Raw genomic sequence first — 19,900 nt, forward strand, 5'->3', positions numbered from 1 at the left:
TCTTAAATGATTTAGTTTGCAAACCTTTCCAATCAGTCTGCACTATAGCTGATGTCAACACTGCCTTGGACAAATGGTATCAGATGTTCAATGCAGCCTTAGACAAGCATGCCCCAATTAAAACAAAAAGGGTTAAACACCAAATTACACCCAAGTGGATTACCCCTGAGATCAATGAGGCTAGGCACCTAAGAGATAATTTCCACAAGAAAAAAGACATGAAAAGCTATAGAAAGTGGAGAAATAAAACTAAGTACCTGATAGATAAGGCAAAAGAGAACTACTATAAACAGGCTATTAATGAAAGTAAGAGTACCAAAACATTGTGGAAGCATCTAAAAGAGCTGAACCCACGCAAGAACAGTTGCCTTCCCCCTAGACTTAAGCAAAATGATGATATAGCAACATCTGTACAAGACATTGTGGAAATGTTCAACAATTTCTTCATAAGCATCTCCAGTAAGAGTATTCAGAACCAGACTAATATCCCAATTGAACTTGATGCTCTTCTATTATTTATAAAAGCTAAAATTCCTGATGAAAATTATTTTTCAATAGCTAATGTTAGTGAAGGTGATGTTTTTGATATGCTAATTAAGGTTAATATTAATAAATCCTCTGGATTGGATGGTATTGGTCCACGAATTCTTAAAATTGCTGCACCAGTAATAACAAAGTCACTAACGCATATCATAAATTTAAGTATAATGAGTGGTAATTTTCCAGAAACATTGAAATGTGCAAAGGTTACACCTATCTTTAAGAAAGGAGAAAAGGAGGATCCAGGAAATTACAGACCAATATCAATTCTACCTGTATTGTCAAAACTATTTGAAAAGCATGTAGCCATTCAGGTCTATAAATTTTTTGAAACATACTCTCTATTTCATAAAGCTCAATCAGGATTTAGAAAGTACCACTCGTGCCAAACAGAACTTACCAAATTAATTGATCTTTGGCTGAAGGAAATGGATAATGGACATATGACTGGGATTGTTTTCCTTGACTTCAAGAAAGCCTTTGATCTTGTTGATCATGAAATTCTGCTGCAAAAGTTGAACTGTTACAGATTTGACAATCCTTCTTTAAACTGGTTTAGATCATACCTAAACCAAAGGTCTCAACAAGTAAGCATTGGCAATATTAGCTCTCAAACTCGCACTATTCATTCAGGAGTCCCTCAAGGCTCAGTTTTGGGCCCTCTCCTCTTCCTTATCTATATCAATGATCTACCATTAAATAATGAATCCACAAACACAGATTTGTTTGCAGATGATGCAACTTTGTATACATCTAGTTCTGATACTGAAGTTATCCAAATGAAATTAAACTCAGACCTTATCAGAGTCCAAAACTGGGCACAACAAAATAGGATGGTAATTAATGAAGGTAAAACAAAATGTATGATTTTGGGGACATCACAAAAGCTACACAAGTCAGGGAACCCAAAACTGTCTCTTGCAATAAATAATCATCCATTAGAAAATGTCAAACATGAAAGGCTTGTAGGTGTGTCTGTAGATAATAATTTATTATGGAATGACCATATTGATAAGCTTTGTAAAACACTGTCATCCAAAATTGCCCTTCTCAGCAGAATCAAGAAATATTTACCGATGGAAACTCGCAATCTATACTACAAGTCATATATTCTTCCAACAATGGATTATTGTTCTAATGTATGGGGAAACTGTGCCAAATCTGAGCTTGACAGGATTTATAAACTTCAGAAACGAGCAGCACGTGTAATTTTAGATGCATCTGTTGATCATCCCTCAAAAGCATTATTTACAGAACTCAAATGGCTCACAATATATGACAGGATAGATTTTCACAAGGCAGTTCTTTTATATAAATGTCTACATGGAACTGCACCAGAGTATCTTCAAGACTTATTCAGGCCTTTTTCAGCACAATACCAGTTGAGATCAATATCACATGGAAACATTCTAATACCAAAACCAAGAACAGAGCAATTTAAAAAGAGTTTTCAATACTCTGGTACAGTTCTGTGGAATAAGCTTCCACTACATGTAAAATCTGCTGAAAATATTAGAATATTTAAGAAAAGATATCATGAGCATGTATGTGTTTCTAACAGATAATGGAATTTAGTATTTTAATACTAAACATGTTAAAATAAACAGTAATTATTGCCATCTTCATATAATGTGCATTGTTATACTCTCCTTAAGAGGGCCTCAAGGGAGAATAGTCCTTGACTAATGAGTCACCCTCTATAAATAAAGCATTATTATTATTTATTATTATTATTATATTTTGATTTCTCAGTAACTGCACCAAAGTTTCAGTTGAATACATCCTCTGAAGCAGATATAGAAATATAACGTTGAGATCATCTGCAATGATACGATGCTGTGTTTTGTTGAAAGTATGTGCTAATTACATGCCTGGTGGGGGCCCCGAGTGGCCAAATGGTCTCAAGCACTGTCTGTTATGGATCACTGACATCTCACCCCCTCTGTGTGGATTCAAGTTTCAGATTCGGCCAATGAGGGTATGTGAGAAAGCTTGCTAGTAGCTTCTTGTGGGTTGTATGTATAGCCTATCGTGTGCTGAAAAATTGTGTTAAAACCCCACAGCGACAATAACAACAACAAAACCTGGTGGTACTTATGGTACACATTTTGCAATGTTGTAGAAATATTTTGATATACATGACACTCACTCTGTACTTAATCAGATTCAAGTGTGTTTGGAAATCTGCAGACATGAAATCTCTGTGCACCATCAAATGATACATACATACAGCCTTCCTTAATACTCTTCACAGGGATTGTCTGCAGTTTGTCTGTCTTTTCAACACCAAGAAGTTCTAGCAGCTTTAGAATAAAATAAATTCCAGTGATAATTTATCATCAATATTTTGTGTATCTCTAATAATTTTCAGAATAAACCCATATTTATCTTTGATGAACAACAGCTGTGTGTGTAAAGGGGTCCCAAACATAAAAAACTATCTGCCAAATGTACCAGCTGATGAATATTTAAAGTCATGTAACATTTATCAAATAATCGTGCAAATTTCTGGAAAAATTCACACAGAATTTTTTCAACAATGCTGATATCACTTTCAAGGGACCCACACTTAAGAAGAAAATGCATTTCATTTCCCAGCAACAAAAAATTAGAAAATGTTATTGTCTAATATTCCACAGAGTAATACTGCACCAAAGTATAACAGAAAAGAGCCGAATTCAGATGCCATCCAGTATTTGAGGTTACTTTCTATTGAACGTGGTAATCTTGTAATGTCAAGGGTGGGGTGAAAACATGTACTTTGAAGTCTCTTATCAACTTCACAAACTTTGATATGATAGCTGAATGATTTTCCCTTAACTTTTAGTGCAAACCACAATCGCAACAGCAGTTTCTGAACACCTAGTAAAACACCATGAATATAATCTATGGCAATTCCATGCATGATGTGAAACTTTGGGAAAAATGTAAGCCAAGAAGGACCTTTAATTCCATCAACACAGTGAGTTTTCAAGCCTGAATCCTGATGATCCAAAGCTTTGCCAGCATCCTTAATAACAGTCTGCTTCTAGTTCTTTCCAGACACTTTGGTTCATTCTAATATGAATGGAAATACATAAGCATGCCCTTTTCCAACAGCCTCTGTTTGCATTTCCGACAGGAATAAGTGCCATTAAACTGAATACCATTACAGAGTTACTAAGACATCTTGCTGGCAAATCAGCAGTACCGCACAACAAAAAGGCTCTGCAAAGAAAAGTTCCCCTTTCTGGCAATAATTGTTCCCATTAATGGTTTCTGACTTCCAAACCAAAGTCCTGCTAAGATCATATCTTCCTTTTTCATACGTATCTGATAAAGAAGTTCATAAATAACAAAAAAACAGTGGCCAGATTGAAACTTTACTACTCTTGAAGACAGGTGCTCTATCTATGTTGAAGGTAAATGATATGTTTTCTGGAAACCCTAGGGGCCCTCCATTGTAAGAATATGATCTATACAGTGTACCATCATAAAAATTCCTACTTTTGCATTTGAATCTTTCTTGAAGCTTGTTAAAAAATCCAGTTTGGGCAAACCAAGTTCTTCACTTGAACATCAACTGGCATTTCCAGGAAGTATGGTTTGTCACTTTGATTAAGAGGTTTATCAGACAGCATATGGACATCTATTGAAAGTTATAATCATTGATATATCCCAAACAGTAACAAGAATAATGATGATAGATCAATGGATTTTGTAGGTTTGAGAAATACATATTAAATGCATGAAGACTAGTACACAGATTGTGCCCATTTGGAAGGGCAAATGCTACCACGTTTAATAACTGCAACACAGTATATTCAATCAAATTATGCTTTGTGCAAAATAATGCTATCAACAACATCAAAGCTACAGTAGTAAGTGTGGCACCAGAATAAAGGGGCTCCTCATCAGTATCATTGCAGTCCGTGCTCTTATTTCTTGTACAGGTATCATCTTTAGTTGCACTCTCAAATTCAAAATCCGAGTCAACAAATGTATCATCCTCATCTAATTCATCCTGAAAACTACCTTCAAACATCTGATTGAAAATGTCATCCAGATCAGGATCACTTATTTTCCAATTTGTTATGAATCTCATTCATCTGGTCCATGTCAAACACACTCTGTATCTGGCAGTGGTTACTTTCAGCCATCGGATATGGTAGCTGCAAATATAATTTATTATTAAAATTCTGCAGTGATTAAAACTTTATAGCCAAGGATTATATTACAGATTTCTAGCCTAAAATGACATGACCAAGACCTAATGGAACTTGGGCATCCCTGTAATATGCAACACACTATTAAGTCAGTATCTATATAACTAAGAAACATTAAAATATTTTCCATGGTTCTAAATACTTCTGCTCTGGGCAAGAAAACACTAACTTATATTTTACAGTGCTTTAACTTTGACCTATGAGATGCAGACAAAATTTTTTTCCATAGAAATCATTGCAAGCATGGTATAAATATGGGCCATATAAGCAAATGTTATTGATTGGTTAGGTGGATGATGCAATAACATATGATATGCCTGATATAAAAGATGGGTATATATCATACGGAGAAAAAGGTGACTAATTTTGTACCAAAATAGTTTCCTGTAATAATTATTGTCTTCTTGAAATTTGACAAATTGATGAAAGCTATCTCCTCTCTTCTTTTTCCCTTGCTGATAATAATAATAATAATATTAATAATAATAATAATAATCATTGTCATTGTCATCCAACCTTTGTATAATACCAATAAATAAAATTATCCATTACATAACTTAGGAGTGTTGCAGAATACCCTATTGATGCATTGGTTACGTATAATATTTCTAAAATTTTAATTTTAATTTAATAGTTACCATATAAATTTTAAATGAGTTTCCCATTGAGACTGACTCAAAAGAATTTATAGCAATTCCAGGTTTGTTCCTTCCTTTTGATTGTCAAGTGTTGAAACCTTCTCTAATATTCTTACTGCTGTGGTACAATTACTGGATTTCAGTTTGGTAGCACTTTCATTGGGGACAAAGTTGATAACATTAGAAGCCTTACAAAACCCATGTCAAAATGATTCCATTCATTTGGAGTTAGACAAACTTAGATTTTTAAGACAGTCACGATGGCAGCCATAATGGATATATGACTGGCACCATTTCATTTAGGACCAACAAGGTAGTATAAAAAAATTAGAAAAGTTAGAGTGTGAGTGTGTGTGTGATTTTTAACATAGCTTTAACAATTTTTCAGTCATATTGCTATAATGACTGCAGTGTGGCAGTTTATAGTAATGTCTAGCACTGGGGCATCATGCCACAGACATGTAGTATGATGTCCCACACAGTCACATTATCCTGACACCAGTCCTAACAGTAACCTCTTGATGCCAAGCACCAAGTGAGGCAGCTGTTAATAACATTTTTATAAGTCTTTGGTGTGACTCAGCTGGGGTTCAAACCTACAATCTCCCACTTCCAAGGCAGATCCTCTAACCACTAGACCACTGGTGCAGTCATGGAAAACTTAGATCTTGATACAGCAATTCATTTGGAGAGGAGAACTGATAATATTTTAATGATAATGTCTTTCCAGAATCATGTGTAGCAACAACAAGATTTTCATCATGGCTGATATGGCAGTCATTACAGATGTCAGATCAGCAACTTATTTTCATTTAAGACCAAATGAACATCATAAGAAGCCTTCTGGTAAAAACCGCATATCAAAATGATTTTCTGTTCAAGCAAAGCTGTGATAACAATATTTTTAAAATGGTTACCAAGGTGACCATATTAGGTGTCAGATTGCCATCATTTTCATTCAGGACCAGCTAGATATATTAAGTTTTTCAGCAATATGACCATCAATTCAGGAGTAGTAGCAATAACAACATTTTCATGATGGATACCATTGTGGCCATATTGGGCATCAGGCTGGTAAAAACCAGGCATCATAAAATGTGAATTGACAATATACGATTGGGATGTTTTAGTGTCCCCAGATGGGAAAAGCATGCGGTTACGTGATTTACTATTTAATTCACTTGAAGAAATGTAGGAATATCACGTATTTAGTTTATGGTACTGTAAAAATTGTTTTATTTTTTGGCATGTTTACCAATTCCTCTTTCTTGACTAGAAAACTGCTGATCTCCAAACAGTAGGAAAATGACATACTATTTTTAGATTCCAACCTTGGATCAGCTCCTGCCAAAATACGAGGGTTTATTAGCATGGTTAATGACAACCTGAAAAAGGAGGGCAGGGACATGTGACAATTAACGAACTCAGAAGTTGAAAACTTTTATTTTTGCTTAAAATTAGGTGTACTTTGTTCTTGGTTTGAGAACCAGCAATTTTTTAACTCATTGCAAAAAAATAAAATTGTGAACTCACATTATAACTGATTTTGCTGCGTTAATTTAAAAATTAACAAAAATATACTTGCCTCTATTCACCATATCCACTGCCGCTTTCTGTCTCCAATGAAACATGATGGGTATTCGAACAATCAGCTCCATATGATGTCGAAGGCTGTATTATATCGTATATCACTGTGTCATCTTTGATGTTTTGGTCAGATGCATGTTCATGCAATTCTGATTCAAGGTGCTCACATATCACATTTATTGCAAATGTTATTTCAAAGTCATCATCATAACATTTGCGTTTTCCATAAGGACCTCTTTGGATCCATCCAATAGCTGAGTTCTCCATTTATCTTTGAGCAATTATGCAAGATATAATATTAAACAAATTCCAATACAAGCACTGGATTCTCCTTTCTTCTTTTCTTTTGCCTATTTCTGCTACAATTGTAACAGTCGACAGTGATAGATAAGTTTCATCTGGAAGTTTCTTGATGACATTTAAGGTGAAGATCGGTCAATAGTCTGGATTGACAAAACTTTGGTTTAAAAACAATTACCATAAAATCATCATTATTTTCTCTCCTACACTTTTCTATATATTTTTTTTCTTAACGTCTTGTAAGTGGCTTTGGCAGTCAACTTCCTGTGAATGAGCCAACAAGAATCCGGTGCTTTATCTGGTGCTTGTATTGGAATTTGTTTAATATTATACTTTATTACGCTGCTGATGCAGGTCGTACTAAACACCAAAAGGGCAAGCAAAGACACAGCAAGGAAGAACAAACATAAGAAGAGAAATGACAAAGATGACATGGATAAATTTAAAATGAAAATACTGAATGTTAATTGCAGTTGTATAAAATAATTAAAAAAATAGAAATGTTCCTATTGCCCATATATTGTTCTTTTTTGTAATATCTATTTGCATTGAAGAGTTGCAATATATCATGGCAAATATTTAGAAACGTCTTTTGCTAACACAAATGAATTTACTATCTATATTAATAACATTTTTATCTGACTTAATGATGTAGTCGATTCGGCAGTGGCATATATTTTTAATATGCATATTGTTAAGTATTTTGAAAAAGAGAAGCACCAAAAGACATTTAAAAACTTTACTAACTAAAATGTCATGCTACTGATACATGTTTTATCTAATGAGATATAAGATACATGTAAATAATTTATTTACTGATAGTTGTACATTTTTAGAGTACACCGCAAAGACAGACAAAGACTTGCAAAGACATGCAAGTCAAGCAAAGAGAGTTCAGAAACATTCTTGGAGAGTATTTTACTGGTCTATTCTCTTTAGTTTATATGGCCTGTTTAAGTATTTGCTACACAACATGGGCCCTACTTTATAATTCCAATAATTTTTAACTTTATGTATGCTAACTGCATAATTGTGAATTTATTAAGCCAAAATTGTCGAAAACATAAGTATTTGAATTATTTATTGTTTGAAATCAAACGTTAACATTTCAATGTACTGAATTAAGCGTATCAAATATCATTGACAATATGCATCTTTTCCTACGTAGTCATTTGGTTGCAAACATCACTCGACTTCTGAAACTTTACATTTTCTTATGAACTTGATCAAAATCACATGGATCGGTTCATTTTTACAGTTAGGTGTTAACTTTGGAGTTGTCGTCACCTAGTTCTATGTCATGATACATCCCCATGTATTCTGCTATGGCAATGTCTTTCATCGCTGTCAAATTCCCCAACAGTTTCTCAAACCAGCTTCCTCTTTTTCCATAGCTGGTGTCCCACTTAAGACAAGTGTAATACCTATGCACTGTTAACATCTTGTGTGTGAATGGTTGTGCTTCCATGAAGATCGATTTCAGTCTCCCATTCTCTCTTTTCCCACTATAAAGGATGCTGTTCATCTTTAATAAATGTGCTATTTTACATAAAAAATTCCAATAGTTTCTAACAGAATAAGCATCTTGAATGTTTCCTTCTTCTCCCACACAACACAATCAGTGAAATATTCATTTTTGTTACTTGAAAGTTGTCTATGTTTTTCTTGTTATTCAACACGATGAAAACGTTTTCGCTGGTAATTTATGTTGAAGAGGAAACTTGTCAATGATAATATTTAGAATATATCTGGAAATAGCAATGGCTTACCACACTCAGCCAATGCCTTTTTCCCAAACATGAATGGTTAGTTCTTCACCATTTACCAATTCTGAAATGATTTACATGTTTGACTTAACTTTAGATGCATCATTCATTGCTTAAAATGTCAGACTCCAATCCTTACAGTCAACACAAGTCTTTATTTGTGTTGAAACAAATGGAGTACTTATTGTTTGATGTAAACATTGTTCGTGATTCATTAGTGTACCAACATTTACCTTCCTGTCCATGGTTGTTTGTTTTAGATTATAAAAGATCTGAATCTACCGGTATTCTTGTGTTCTCGTTCACTCTAATTAATGGAACAAAATGGTTTGTTATCCTTGTAGTGATGCAATGTCTACCCATATTTTCCACATGAGATTCAATGGCGTTTTATCTTTTCGTTGTTCTGTTGCATAAGGCAAGTGAGAACAAGACAACAGCTGCACTACATGGTCATGCTTTCTGTTATCTTTTGAATAAACTCTTCTTATTTTATTTTACTGAGTACATTACATGCTGACTGAATTGTCCAAGTGCAAAAATGTCCACCAGGTTGAGCACAGAAGATGCCAGCTTCTTCAAAGCTCGGAAAACAAAGCATGAAGTCCTTTGAATAGGTCTGTTTTGTGTAGTGATCTTTATTCATGTAAGAACTATATGAAAAATATATAGCCCTAATACTGATTAAGAATACGAGCTCTAAATAATTTACCAGCTGAAAAATATTCCTTTCAAAGTATGTAAATGAAGGGTCTTTTAATATAATAAGAGCACAAGTTAATGTATGTCTGATCACGACTATCAAATAATTACAATATTTGTTGTGAAGGAATTACAACTGATCATCTCCTTTGCTGACATAATAGCCAATGAGTATCCAATCGATTGTTTAACCAACATAATTTGACAGCCACATGCCTTTAAACATTTTATAAAAAAATATAACTATCCTAAAGTGTGAATACACGTATACAGTTAATTGTATAATTATCTCTCTCATGTATTTGGCCATTACCAAGAAGTTTGAACTTGTGGAAATTTCTCTGTATTTAAACATAAAAACGCAATTGAGAATGCGACAGAACCAATGGGGGCAAAATCATAATGACAAATTAATAACCTTAAACATAATCAACATTTGTAAACTGTTCATAATTCATTACAATGTTGAGGGCAAATAGATATTTCAAGAAAGAAATGATCAACATATTGACAAAGCAAACATTTCTAATCCTTTATATATTTATTTTATAAAGTTTGTATCAATTGTAAATATGTTCCACTATTGTCAGTTTAAAATGTCTATGTGCAGTCTTTGCCGTGTCTATCTGCATCTATGCGGTGTTTAGTTGAACCAGTTGATGCTTCTGGGGGTTCAAGAGGGGACAAGCATCCATGCTTTTTTAAAATCGACAGACAATGTCATGTGCGGTATTTGTATTTTTTCCAAAGATGTGTTCCATGCAGCTCATTGTATGCACTGTATTTTTGAAATTGTTTCTTTACTCCGGAAAGACAATGATAGGTGTTTTGAAACATGATAACATTTATAATTAATTACACATTTCATGATTTTATCACCCAAGATGTACCCCCATCCATGCCACAAAAATTCTATATCCAGCATCCTGTGAATGTGAACTCATTGGTGCCATTTTTAGTTCAGCACAGCATATTGTAATTCTTTTTTGTATAAATATTGCCATGTTTGCATGCATTTTCTTTGAAGAAGATGCAAGTTTAAGTGTGGTTTGAAAGGCAAACAAAGATCTCGAGTTCAGAAGATTTTAAAACAGAGGAAAAGTAGAGATGAACTTGGGTAAACCAGGCAAGGGGAGAAAGGAATTGTACCGTGGAACCATAATCAGAGTTTGTGATTTGGGAATAAGTTGCATTTCACTCAACATTTGAATTGTGTTATACATATATATATATATATATATATATATATATATATATATATATATATATATATATATATATATATATATATATATCCAAATTCAATATTATTGTTTACGTCATTAAGTACATTCTTTTTCTATGCGATCAATGATGCAAACAATGTGACAAGATGATGTTATAGCTTAAAATCGTTCTCATAAGTTCTTGTTATAATCTTAAATGCTTAAGTACCTTGCAAAAATGCATATATAGTATAGATAAATGAGATTTAGATACATAAAACTGGACCATAAAGATACAATTATCTCTAGTGAAAATTAGACATTATGAATAGAGTTAACCGTTTTATTACTTTTTATTATGTATAATGTATTATTTATAATTTCTTTTGTACTGATACAGTAAGGAAGATTGTTCATTATGTTTTATATTCTAGGTTTTTAATTTTTAATTTATCTGTCAATATCAAATTAGTAGTTGCAAAATATGTTACATTCTGTAAATTACGTAAATGTAAAGAGTGAAATTTGAATTATGTCCCCTTGTATAAGAGTATATAACAAAAATTCAATATTGTTTTAATATATAGAATAACTTAAAATAATGAAAAAGTGATAAAACCATTATCAAAAGAATATTTTTAGTAGCATGGGTTAATAAATAAATGATATTTAATATACTTAAATTTTAACATAATTCCTTGTTTTCAAGAATAAATGTACTTCTTTTTTTATATTATTGTCAGTATTATGCAAATAAAAATTTAAGTTATACATGTATAATCTGGGTTACAGTGGAATAAACATGTAAAATTCTTATTATAAACAAACACATGAACAGAAGACAATGCTAAATACATTTTTTATTTATTTATTAATGAATGTCAAACTTTTTAAATTTTAATTTAGACCTAGATATACTGTATTAAGACTGAAATTTCAATATTTTCTTTAACAGATGTTACATCTTTCAATTAACTATACAGCATCAATAGGCTGAATTACAAAATCTTGTAAAGAATTTAAACCATCATTTAAGTGCATTAAAGTGTGCGGTGACATGAGATTAACAACATACACTGTATATTTTTAAAAAGCCTAGATGCCATGAGATAAACATAGAAACCTAATAATAATAATAATAATGAGGACTTTGTATACCGCCTAATCTTTAGAAGCTCTAAGCGCTTTACAACATTAGACAACACCTATAAGATAAAAAACATATATAATGATATGATTACAAAAACAAACACCATGAAATTAGAAAACATAAAAAAAACATCCTGAGAATATTTAAGGTAGGAAACATTATTAGGTCTTTAACTTTGTTCTTGCAGTCGAAATAAGTGAGTTTTGAGAGCACTCTTGAATTGGATCACTGTGTCTTTGTGACTAAGTTCAGTGGGCAATTCATTCCACGTTGCTGGGCCCTTGTATGCAAAAGAACGTTGTCCATATGACTTTGTTTTCATAGTGGGAATAATGAGTATACGATTGTCAGAAGAGGAGCATAAGTATCTTGCTAGTGTGTACACATGGGTGACGTCAGATAGGTATGGTGGACTAGAGTCCGACAGTGAAACATAGCACAGAGAACAAATTTTGTGTTTGATTCTGGATCAAATGGATAGCCAGTGTAGGGTACAGAGCAGCTGTGTTTTGAACTTTTTGAAGTTTCTGGAGCAGATATTGAGATGAACCAGACAGAACTGAGTTACAATAGTCCAGTCTTGAAAGTACTAATGAACACACAAGTGTTTTAGTAGCATCAACTGAAAGATATTTGCGAATTGAGCTGATGCGTCTCACCTCAAGATATGCAGCCTTGCATATGTTCATGACATGTTGGTTCAATGTGAGAGTACTGTCCAGAGTAACACCTAGATTTCTTACTAACTGTGTGAATTTAATGTTGGTGCTGCTGATATTTATTGTTTGAGGTAAAGGATGTGAATGAGAAAGTCTTTGTGTTGTGATCAGAATGGCCTCAGTTTTATCATCATTCATCTGCAGCTTGTCACATGTCATCCATGATTTCACATCAGAAATGCACCTCTCTACACCTTGGATGGTAGCATCAACTTCAGTTGGGTGGCTAGATTTGTATATTTGGGTGTCATCAGCATACAACTGGTGAGACACTGGATGATGATCTATGACACTTGAGAGCGAATGAGTGTACAGAATGAAGAGAATGGGTCCAAGAACACACCCCTGTGGAACACCACAACATAGATCAATTGGGCTGGAGTGTATTCCATTTGCAGATACAATTTGTGTCCTGTTGACCAAGTAGTTTTTGAACCACAGTAAGGCTGTATCATGAATGCCAAATACATGCTGGAGGCAGTGAAGTAATATATCATGGTCTATTGTGTCAAATGCTGCAGACAAATCAAGGAGGGTGAGGACTGTAATCTTTCCGCAGTCCAATGCAGAAAGAAAACTTTATTGCTTATTTTAATCTTTGCAAAATTTTAAAGGTACTCTTATGCTTCTGTTACAACGCTTCATAGAGGGAATACAGTTACACGTGCTATTATTTTAGTGACTCTCATCGATTTTTAGCAAACACTTAATTTGACATATTCTTAGCATAACAGTAAAATAAATTGCAATTCAAGAGTACTTTTTAACATTTAGTATTTAGTAGAGTACTTTTGTCAATTTGTTTTCAAGGTTATTTATCCTCAGCTAAAATTTTGTGTGAAGTATAAGAATTAGTGCTGTGATGAAATAGCTGGCGTATAATACAACAAATATAACAATATAATAATTATCATACAATATTTAATGTATTTTATTATGGAAGTGTATGTTGATTGCTACAAAAGGAAGGAACGAGTCTTCAGTATCATATTGGAATTGTTATCAATATATTGGATGTACAGTTTTTGTCTCAGTTACTGTATACTAGCAAACCATGTATCACACAGTTCATCAACTGATGAATCATTTCGAGCCCAGATCATGGATTAGAATCCCTATGTCCATCCATCTATCATATTTGCTGCAAAACCCCAAGATTACACTCTCAGACAGAACATTGTCATACTTTAAACGTTATTTTTATCGTATCAAGATGTGTATATAGGATTACCTTAGTGTTTGTCCAATAATAGTGCTAACTGTGACTTCTAGTTGAGTGCATTTTAGTCTATTTACATAACTATATTAGGCCCAAGAAAATATGTTTCCTATTGCACTTGTTTTTAAATTAGGGTAAGGAGTTTTTTTTTCTTTCCAAAACATATATACTAATGTGATAATTTGTGTTGGTTTTTTTACCATGTGGGAAAAAAAGTCTTAAGGTCAGCAATAAGAAACAGGGATGGTCAGGCAACCTGAAACACTTTTTGCCCTATCTACCTGTAGGATGGACAGTTATTATTTATAAAAAATAAAGAAAATACATTGAACACTTTTTAAATTCCAATATTTTCACACAGAATGTTCAGTCGACCTATATTCAACTGGACACAGTGCTTGAAAGTCCCATATGTACTACTCCGTTACCAAACATAACAGAAAGTTCAAAGGACTTCGGAGGCATAACCCAGGATTCATCCTTCTAGAAAGAAAGAAATGTAATTTCACATTCTATAAAGGAAATTGTTATTCGTATCCCACTTAAGGCCACTTATAAAGTACCAATTGCGAGCAGGTCTTCTAGAAAAGCATTTACAAGCAGTGGCCAAGAAGATTCAGTCAAAGATGGTTAATTTTGCTTGCTTTCCTTATACATCCTAATGTGATAGTTGAAGAAGATTAATATTTCTTTGATGTTGCCCATCTTCTGTCTGAGCCAAATCCTTTTTAACAGGATAGAGAAAAGAACTTTTGAATAGGTCAGTACATTTTGTTGGATTTATATCAGAGATTTAATTTTTTTATAAAAATCAGCTTGTCCAGGGCAAGCTGTTTTTAAAACTGAAAACAAATTGGAAATTTTAGCTTTAATCTTCCCCTCCTCCCCCAATTGATAGACAGAAATGGACTTGGTTTAGCTAGATTTTTCTGGTGGGAGGGGCATATAACCTACCTTGAGCTGAAAAATTAAACAATAACAGAACTGATTTAATTTAATTTTGGTCATGTTTTAATATATAACAGTTTTTGATCTGTGAGAGAGAGCGCGACTGCAGTGCTACACATGCAAAAATATCTGACCTCGAACTTTCCAGCTAATTTTACTCCTTTGTTATTTATGTTCAGCAGGTTAAGTTACTTGAGGCCTATGATATGACTGTTCACAAAGATGGGCTGCAAAGAAAGGCCATTTCAGCTGCAAAGAAATCCCAGAAGACAGGCTACACTCTTTGCTATAAGTTATTGCCTAAGTTTTTAGTCTCGAGACTCTGGCCAATTCAAGAGGACAGGGCATGACATCAGCGAAGGAAGGTGACCTTCGACCATGCCTTGACCCAAAGTCTGTGCAATTAAAGGTAATTAAGATAACAGCATGTGGTTTGATTTCTGTGGATAGTTCATTAAAAGTTCTTACTTTTTGCTTAAGATATCATGTAATAATGTACTGTCAGGACAAGATTTTTCATAGAAGCACACTTTGCTCTCTTGGTAGCTTGGCATTAAGCCAGAACTAAAATCAGGACCAAGCACATGCAAGAGTGAAAATAGTAGAGATAAAATAGGCTTGGTGATTCAGTTGAAGATTGTAGAGGTTTCATGTAGTGGAGTCGAGGCAGTAAGTAAATTATAATCACAAATGATTTATTAGAAAAACAGTGCACAACATATTTTCCAGATTTACAGTATTCTGAAAATCGAAATTGGATATGCACATTAAAATGAATGCATACATTTTTACTTTTATCAAGGGTTTTAAGTTTGATTAACTTAAAAAGTATGATGAACTAACCAATATAACATCAACAAGATTGATTCACTGAAATATATTGGGAAAAATAATGTTATCATTTCTACAATTTATGTTGATCCTTTTAATGAAGATGATTTTCTTCTTATGGTGTCTTTTTTTATTAAAGTATTTTGTGATTTGGTGTAAAAAAAAGAATGGCCACATGACACCTCTGGAGCCATCTCTCAATGATGCTATAACGGAAAACATCAGCTATGCCAGGAAGCAGATTAAAATGGTACCGAAGAAGCTTAAAAATGATTAAGCTAATAAACTGATAATGATGGGGAAAGGATTGTTTAAGTTTGCATGTATTTACAAGTAAAATTATAAATTCCAAGAATAAAAAGCAGTTGTTTGCAAAATTATTAGTTACTTTTTTAAAAATATTTTTCTTGTTTAATGAGGTTCATAAAAATAGAATTAAAAATAAGTCAGGAACGCCTGTGACCATAAGATTCTTCAAATAATACTCTAGATGCATGTTTTAGGAAGAAGGCAGAAACCCAAATCATTTTTCCAGGCGTCAAGCTAAAATGTCATTTTGGGCATCACTACATGACAGCTAAAGTGTTTCTAGGCGTTGCTAATTTACATATTTTGCCTCAAATTTCACCTGACTTGCATCTCAATTCCACCTGGTTTTCATCTCAGATCAAGCTAATGCATTTCTCCAGGCGTCAGCCTAAAGCATTATTTTCCAGGCGTCAGCCTAAAGCATTATTTTCCATGTGTCAAGCTAAAGCATTGTTCTAGGTGTAAAAATAAAGTGTATTTCTGGGTGTCACTAAGTTACACATTTTGCCTCAAATTCCACCTGACTTATGTCTCAGTTCTGCTTGGTTTACATCTCAGATAAGTTAGTCCTTTTTAAATCTTATGCCTGGAATATTTACAAATATGACGCCTAGAGTACATCTAAATTACGGGTGAACAATTTCATACAGGTGGAGTTATTTTACAAAATGGAGCAAGTGGAACAGTTTTATGCATAACTGAATTTTGCCTTTCTTAATATACATTTTTAAAATAACCCTTTCATTCAACCATATTGAGCATTATTTGCTTAAATTATTTATTATATTACCTTGAAAAGAAACATCTAAAATATTGTCACCTTTCATCACACTATATACAGATTTTTAAAACCTTTTCGTGACATTGTTATCATAATTCCTCTCTTAATTACATTCTAAAAAAGAAAAACTTTTAAAAAAAAGAATGTATTATCTAAATCATTTAAAAATTAAAAATACCAGACATTAAAATAAAAAACTTTCATGTAATGTTTCGTGCAAAATTTGAAATCAACATGTGAAATGGAATTGTAAAGTATACATTCTTTTTAAATATTCATGTTATTAATAATATTTTATCCAAAACTGAATGCTAACAATAGCTAACTGTTTAAGTGAAAAAAGCAAATAGTGCTCATTTTTAGTTGAGTTGCAATTTTATGAAGCAAACATGAAAATGACTTGAAAAATGAAGAATTAACAACTGATTCTGATTTTCATAAGTTAGTCAGTCAGTAAAATCATAAACTTTAAAAAATGTTTTCTTTATTTCAGTAAAAATTGTAATTTCATAATATGAGAAGGAATTATCAAAACGTGAATTTTTTCACAATATCTACATTATATAGCAAACACATTATTTATGTATTAATTTCAGAACATTTTTTGATTCCATTTCGCATGCTCATATTCCATATTGTTCACTTTTATGAAAAATAAACCCGAATACGTGTATGATCTGCAACTAAGCATGTTTCACGTTTTTCCCTGAACCAAATATCTTGATTAATTATACATTAACACTGCCGACTTACTAGCGTTTCAAAACAAACGGAAGTTCTCGATGTAAACAGACAAATAGACTGATCACTATGTTTTTCTAGTTTCATGACCAGTCAAAGCTGTGTCGTCTGCGTCGAATGTTTGAAGTTAGTTTTAGGCCGAATATTTTATTAACAAAACTTTTATACATGTTTCCATAAGAGATTTAGCTCCAAAGCTTACGGAATGAACGTGATTATAAAAAATAAAAAAACTATATCACATATGTTTTAAAAGATAGAGCTGCCCTTGCAAATATGGCGACCGCGTTACTAACGAAGCCCTCATTTGGTTAAAAAAAAGCCAATATGTTTAAGACCCCCTGGCAACAATCAGGTTAGAAAAGTTATTTGTTTTACATTTTGGTAGAGGGTACAAACAAATGGGAGACTGTGAATACTATAGTTAACAACACAAACTGAAAGTGATGAATGCGTGTACTTTTAATAATAAAGTAAACTAAAGTCTGCATGAAGTTTTGAGTAAAATATCGTTACATAGTTGGAAAATTAAATTTACGTTGATTCCATTCATCACTTACTTTTACGCAATGTGCCGTTTTCAAATAATGAACGTCCTTTGCGGCAAATATAACCCTTCTTCCGCTTTGATACGATATGATACAAACATGTAAATTAATATCCAGATTATAACTATCGCAGGCACAATATTTATGACATTAACTTCAAGGCTATGCATCAAAAGAATATTTAAATGATTCATTTTCGCATTCCGATATTTCATTTCGTTTTAAATAATCCACCCCTACTCCAATATACTAACAAAATTGCGCATCTAATAGTTCCATCCACTCCCGTTACACCTGCAAAATGCAAAGCTTACACTTGAGGTAAACTCAAAGCTCTGTTATTGATTTACTATTATTGTTATTATTATTATTATTATTTACATGTTCGTCCCCTTTACTCAGCATTGTATCAATTTAAAATAATGTACTGTATTTGAAGCTGTCATCTTGTACTTTACTGCATCTTGCGTACATGTTTTCCTGTGGACAAGCATGAGAAAATCCTAAACCCTCCTCAAACGACGCGCTTAAATTGATGCAAAAAATTGCAAGTTCTATGTTTCAAACTTAATGAAAAACAAATTTAAACAAATAAATAAATGAAAGAAGTTAACTCCATCAGTACCCTTGCAAATTGTTCTCCGCTGTAAACAGGCACCACTCTGTCACGTGATTAACCCAATCAACCAATCAAATTGTCGGTTTTCTGTTAAGCTTCGGGAGAAGGTCACAACCTCTGACCTTTATTCAGAGTCTGGCGAAAATAGCACACTGTTTAACACGGAAGAACTGTTTAAAAATCTGAATTTTACTTGGTAGGTATATTGAACCGTTTTTAAAAGCAATTTTCCAAAACAAAATAGGATGAGTGGGTTATTTTCTTATTGTTTAAAATACATGACTACAAATTCTGGAAGGATTATCGGTCCGCCATAAGTGAATCTGCCTGCTTCAAGCTTTTCATTTGGTTGAAAATGGCAGTAGACAGGATCTAGTAAACTCGATGAAAGTTACGAGCTTGTGACAGTTGTTAATTATGTTGACTTGTGGGCTAAATTCAGCTGGATATTATTTGACATTTACCATGGAAGGTTAGTTTTGGTAAGTAAACAATCATCGCTTTCTGGCACATGGCGAAGTAAGGGTGCATGACCTTTGAGTGTTTGTCTCTGTGACACAGTCAAGTATACAGCCTTTTAGTCAGTGTTGTGTTGTTTTAGTCATACCGTTCATTTGTTTGATTAATCGCATACAAAAAAATATAATGGTTTGAACATTCATGTTAATAGAACTAATGTGGTTAATTTTATTTCGTAATAAATTTGGGATGAAACGGTGTAATATTGATCAGTTTCGACCTTTGTCCTTTCGCATATGCAGCGAACGTGAGAAGTAGGTCGTATGCATAATTTATGCAAATAAGCCCAGGCAATCCTCTTAAAAAAAAAATCATATTCTTGCCCAATCTGACCTTTCTTTCTGCAAAGCTTCTAGTTACGTCATATGGTATCACGTAGCATGCACAAAACTGGCAGAAGAGTGCAGGCTGCGGATTGCGCTGTACATAATCAATATGGATTTTAAAAAAAGACAAGTTGTAGGTGCTTTTCCTTGTAAATGTGTTTCACTGCTTCAGATGAGATTCGAATTATTCAAATAAATTTATTAAACAAACATATTTATTGTATTTAACAGGAATATACGAGAACAT

General features: G+C 33.1%; 2 protein-coding genes across 2 annotated transcripts in view; one reads left to right on the forward strand and one right to left on the reverse strand.

Annotated features, from left to right (window-relative positions):
- The window catches only part of LOC149788512 (EGF domain-specific O-linked N-acetylglucosamine transferase-like), a 160,320-nt gene extending 141,478 nt beyond the window's left edge, over positions 1–18,842 (reverse strand). Inside the window, exon 1 of the mRNA XM_089973524.1 lies at positions 18,815–18,842. The gene's annotated coding sequence lies outside the window, so the exon portion shown is untranslated. The remainder of the gene's footprint in view (positions 1–18,814) is intronic.
- A 74-nt stretch (positions 18,843–18,916) lies between these two features.
- LOC149788513 (orphan steroid hormone receptor 2-like) overlaps positions 18,917–19,900 on the forward strand; it is a 116,540-nt gene continuing 115,556 nt past the window's right edge. Inside the window, exon 1 of the mRNA XM_089974510.1 lies at positions 18,917–19,004. The gene's annotated coding sequence lies outside the window, so the exon portion shown is untranslated. The remainder of the gene's footprint in view (positions 19,005–19,900) is intronic.

Source organism: Sinohyriopsis cumingii, chromosome 11 (genome assembly GCF_028554795.1).
Source record: "Sinohyriopsis cumingii isolate HCF-2022 chromosome 11, ASM2855479v2, whole genome shotgun sequence".
In the NCBI taxonomy this organism is placed as follows: Eukaryota; Metazoa; Mollusca; class Bivalvia; order Unionida; family Unionidae; genus Sinohyriopsis; species Sinohyriopsis cumingii.